Raw genomic sequence first — 6,000 nt, forward strand, 5'->3', positions numbered from 1 at the left:
ATGTGTCTGATAAAAAAAAAAAAAACAATCATTATGGGACAGCTTCCCTACCCCACCTCAGCTTATCACCCCGCCAACATCCACCCAGCCCTCGGGAAAGAAGAAAGAGAAAGAGAGAGAGAGGGGAATAAAAGCACCCCTCATTACACCCATTCCCTCTCCCCTCCACCGCCCCCAGAGTACTATTCCTTTCGGACTGTGTTTTGATGTGTAAATGAGTGCATTGAAAAGCTGCAGGCCCAAAAGAGATGCTTTCCATGAAAAAGCAGCAGTCGCAGTGCAGCGGGGTCCACGAACCGATCCGTTCAGCTCAGCATGGGTGCCCATTTCAATCACACACACACACACACACACACACACTTGCATACACACTCAAGTATATAGTGTGTATGCAATTTTTTTCCCTTTAACTTTTTTTAGGAAATAAAATCTACATTATATATACATTAACACATAAGCTAACACACAAACAACCTCAAACCTGGATGCTGGAAAAGCCAACACACGCTCAGATTAAAAATTAACCCCTCCTCTGATCTTACTGATATATACGCACATACAATGGCAGTAACTATAGCTCTTCACTCACATATCTTGAAGTCAGCACAAATGAATGCATCAAGTTAAACTCAGTCTTTAAGGAGCCAGTTATAAGCCTTGGTGTGAAATTGGGCAGCTATGTCCAGAGCTAAAATTGCCTGAGGTGGAAAGGCAGACAAAAAAAAAAAAAACGGTGGTCTATGCATGGCAGGAAACTATGCATGAAAATATAATATTTTTAAAACAAACACTGAAATTCTCAGAATAACACAAAAGCCGCCCAGAATCCAGAATATTCTGCAATTTTGGAACAGTGAAGCCATTGTGTGAGTTCATGAACAGTTAGTGCCCAGAAGAAAAAACCCAACACAAAATAAACTATTGTGATTTTGGGGGTGAGCGGGGTTGAACTGTCCATGACATGTCACACCTCTGGCGTTCTGTATATAACCACTGTTCTTGTTTTATTCTAACCCATTCATAACCTTTATGTTGTGTAGTTAAGGCCAACAGTGGAGGCAGCAGCCAGCAGTGCTGACATTCATGCTGCATTTCCAAAGCCACTGATAGACCCCAAATCTGCTTTGGCTGCAGGTAGTTTGGGTAGATAACAATCCCAAATCCACAGTACAGTCTATGTGTGATTTTTAATGCCTTGTGATTTGTGAGAGCTAATGGGGCGTGTTCGCCATGTTCAACATGCTCTCCAGACTTACTGGATCTGACAGATTTAGTGATGATGGTTCAGAAAACATGTCGACAAGTTTACTTGATTCCTTTGTCCAGTCTTGGAAATTATACAAAACATAAATCAAGTGTGTCTGTGTCTTGATGTGAAATAGAGTCAGTCTAGTCTTGCATTTGTCACTCAAGCTTGCTCTGAAGTGTTTGTATGTGTGCTGATCCAAAACTAACAGCTTTGTTGCTCTTTGTCCAGAGCGTCGAACAGCTTTAACCCCCCTCCTTCTGTATTTCGAAGCAGCGCTCACGCATCATGATGGTAGACGTTTTTTGGAGCGGCAAAGTGACAGGAGCTCGTCGAGGCCTTTCATCGCAGGCTTGTCATGCCGCACCATCACAGGCATGCTGTTATGTAGGTCACAGAGATTTCTAACCAATTTTGATTTCTGTTGCTAGGCAGCCCACCTCTCTAATCTGCCTCATTGATGTCTCTTTCTTTCTCTCTTTCGTCTACTGATCCCTTGCAATCTCTCCCTCGCTCCTTCTCTCTAGAGAGAGAATGAGATTGCAAGGGATCAGGAGAAAAAAGAGAGTGGAAAAACAACAACAAAGAGCGATGAACGATGTGGCGTCATGGCCTGCTTTTAGAAACATGGAGAAGGCGAGTGAAATGAAGAAAGAGGGTGATAGTCGCCCTTTTTCCACAATACACCTTCCTTGATCTAGGCCTCTTCTCAGTTGCAAGCCTGTAACGTCTATTGGTGCCTATTTAAGAATCACACACCCTGTTGCACTATCTCTTTCTGGTTTCCATATACACACTTTTCTGAGAGGACAGCACGGTCAGAAAATAACTGATCTGAAATCAGTCTTGTCCAGTGTAGTCTGGGCAATGACTTGCCCTCATTCAGCAGCCAGTCTGGAATTTTCTCACCTCACGCTCTGTCATAAAGAGTAACCCCCTGGGACTCGTACTCTAAAAGAGAGCTGGCACATCTCTCTCTCTCTGCTTTCTCTCTCTGACTGTCTCATACTCTATGAGCTTGTCTCCTGAGAATGCTAAAATATTCTCTGTGTTCCAAAGAGAGACACAGAGAGAAAGAGAGCACCATGCTTGATGATGCCACTTTCATCTTTTTTTTTTTCCTTCTCCTGTTTAACGAAGTTCAAAGGATGCTATTTCAAATCAGGCTTGGATATAAGTGCATGTGCATGCAAGAAGCAACAAACTCACAGTTACTCCGAGGTACTTCTGCAATCCGCTAATGCACAGAGGAAGCGTATCAGCGGTTAAATGAAAGCAAAGAATTCAAAGATGAGCCAAGGCAAATAAAAGGCAAAGCAATGGATTCTAGGAAGTGATAGCATCGTTAGTGAAATCAGTCAAAGAAATTTAGGAAAACACGTAATTGCTTGATATTCTGTTTCTTTTCCATGGAAATATGATTGTTATTTATTTCCTGCAAATCAGCCCAGAATTTTGCACCATTTTTCCCAAAAGCCTGACAAAGAGTCAGCTACTGAAACCCTCATCAAACCCTCATAAAAGCCCTGTCGATTGATCATTTGATCCTAAATTCTTCTTCCCTTTAAAGTAATTTGTACTTTTAGATATTTTTGCTACATTTTACTTTCCTCATAGAAGTCAGCTTCAAAACACAGTAGCTAAGTCGCAGCCCTAGAATCAGGACATGGCCACAGAAACATATGAACTCTGATTTGTCTTTAAAATGCTTTAAGTGTCTTATTTACCACCTCAAATGATTAATGCAGAATGCAAAAAATCACACTGACTCAATAATAATAATAATAATAAAAATGCTAAATTATATTTGGCCTACAACATCTTGTACCAATACTTTCATTTTCTTTAGCATGTGACTTTTTCGGAGTTAGCTAGCTAGCGTAATCTTGTATTTTAAACAGGACTGTGTTAACTGCCTTATGTTTTAATTTACCACATTTAGCTTACATGTGCAACAGCTTGAGTAGATGGGACTAGCTATTTAATAACATTAGCTAGTTCACTTCTCTTGCTAAGAGCCATCGATTTGTTAGCTAGCTCTTAGCTAACCCTAGCATGGTCTATTGAGCTCTTATTTATAGCTAAGCTATTTTTGTGCCCCATGACATCTTGTTACTGACATTACTACAAAAGGCTCTTTCTTTAATGTTTACTAAAAGCTAGCTGAGTAGAATTTCACAACTGTATAGCTAGTTAGCTGTACCCAGCAAAAGTCCTTGTATAATTTACACTCTGAGAAAATGTAGTTCAAAGAACTGCAGTGTGATTTAGCACATGTACAAAGTGAATAGCAGAGAAGCATAATGGCTGCAGATTATCTCCATACTGGGTTTTATTCACAAGCATGGTCTTTGTATAGATCTTGAGAAAGGTAAGACTTTTATGCCCTTTTTGTTCTTTCTTCATTCTTTCCCTTTCACGCCCTCCCACTCTTCTCTCTTCTCTCTCTCTCTCTCTCTCTGTTGTATTGTAAGGGCTGTGTAGAGGCGTAGATAATGCTTTAAGAGAACTCGATAATGAAGTTAACCCTCAGATTTCCTCTTGGTATTCTCTCTCTCCCCTTTTGACCCCAAACTGGCCAGCATTTGGAAGATTAAAAGCTTTTTTTTTTTTTTTTTTTTTTTTTTTGTGTGTGTGTGTGTGTGTGTGTGTGTTTGTTTGTTTGTTCCAGGGTCCCCAGTTCGAGTCTGACCACAGGTTACTGTCTGAATTTTCTGTGAATGTACTCCCTGTGTTCGCATTGGTTTCCTCAGGGTTCTCCAGGTTCCTCCCACCTCCCAAAACATCAGTAGGTGGATTGGCTATGCTAAGTTGCCCCCAGGTTTTAAATGTGTGTGTGCATGCCATCCTGTCCAGTGTGTATTTCTTCCTAGTTATGAAAGTGAAGAATATTGAGTTTCAGGGGTTTCCTTTCCAGATTTACCTCTCAAGGAAAACAAGGACATCCTGTAGTGCTTAGGGAAATCTTTTATGGAACATCCTTCATGCAGGGATCTTCTGTCTTTCTACTTGGATTTGATTCACTTTCAGACTACTTTTTTTTTCCAAAGGAAATAAATGAGCAATTCAGTTTCTACCGCTCAACAGCTCACATAATCCTTCACCTTGCACGTCTTCAAATATCATACCCATTACCATCATGTTCTCCATGCCTGCTTTATATCTACCTTTAAAAACATAATGCTCTACATTCTATACCATACAGTTGAGGAGTGTTGCAATTAACATACCACTTTTCCTGTTAACATTTCAACTCCACAACACTGCAGCTTAAGAGTGAAATTATTTGCCCAACCGTTTTCCTCTGACGTGAATTAAGGCTTTTTTTCCCCTGTCAGGGGTGTTGACACAGACTGATTATTGTACAGCACATAGTTCAGCTCTAAAGAAAACCAGCTGGGAAAAGACACAGGAACACACTGCTGCTTTTGTTTGGTGCCAATAGGTTATGTCCTCCGACGTCCTAGCTTATTTAAAAATCAAGCTAGTGCTAATGTTTCTTTAACTCTTAATTTCACTTCTGTGAGGGCTGGTCTCTAATATTAAACCCATAAATGTAACTACTACAGGCATTATGATGAGCTGGAACATAAAGTTGGAGGCAGTTATGTGAGGGAAGCAAACATGCTTTGCATGCATTGTAACACCAGCTCTCCCCAGGATGTTTTTTTTTCCAGCAGTGTTTTATATGCTGCTAAGTGGTGCAGCATGCACACTTTTTTCCCGCCATTTTCCTGATTCCCAGAGCGGCCCTGCATGAGAGCGGAGTCCTCTCCTGTCGCGATTCACGGCGTTTAGCCGGACATGACTCGCCGTTACACACTAATTACACCTTTCGTGGAGTCTTTTATGAGCTATGTTTGCTTTGTTTCACACATCTGGCTCTGTTTACGGCCGAACACAGGCACTCGTAAAGACACAGGGGGTCTCGTCAGCATTAGGGGGCCATTAATGATAGCCAGAACACAGATTAAGTCAGATTTCACAATAAACAGACTAACACAAGCAGGAAAATCTAATGTCCACTATATAACACGTCTTCCCAAGTTAAGTTTACATTATATGGCCAAATGTATGTGGACACCTGACCATCATACTCGTATTTGCTTGTTGAACCTCCCATTCCAAAACCGTGGGTATTAATATGGGGTTGGCTCCCTGGCCAGGGGTCGAACTCGGGCCGCAACAGTGAGAGTGCCGAGGCCTAACCACTAGTCCTCAAGGGACCTAGGCTTGGTCTTTCAGTAGATTGCATAAATGAGTGCATCCTATCTAATATGTTTCTGTGCTGCTTCCAGGGTTCCTGGGATTGGCTCCAGATCTACCACAACCCTGACCAGGATAAAACTGAAGACGAATGAATGAATGAGAGCAATGAACAAAAGCCAGCAAGAAAGACAGAGAAATAAATATACTTCGGGTAATTACATAAATGTGTGAAGAGTTCATGGGTAATTGAGTAACTGAAAGAGCGAGATATCATAAATAATGACAGAGTTTGAAGATTGACACCTAAATAGCCAAATAATCTGAAATTGTGTGTGCATAAGGGGAATGAAGTGTAGTATGCTATGCTGGGAAGGCTCTTAGATGAAGCCCTCAGCAGGACAAGAGATGGATTCTGAAAGTGTCATAAGGCAAACCTTGGACTAGTGGTGCGTGTGTGTGTGTGTGTGTGTGAGACAGCCTGTTTACATACAAGAATAAAATAAAAGAGAAAGGAAGTAAGTATATATCAGACAACAAATCAAAAG

Source organism: Pangasianodon hypophthalmus, chromosome 6 (assembly GCF_027358585.1).
Source record: "Pangasianodon hypophthalmus isolate fPanHyp1 chromosome 6, fPanHyp1.pri, whole genome shotgun sequence".
In the NCBI taxonomy this organism is placed as follows: Eukaryota; Metazoa; Chordata; class Actinopteri; order Siluriformes; family Pangasiidae; genus Pangasianodon; species Pangasianodon hypophthalmus.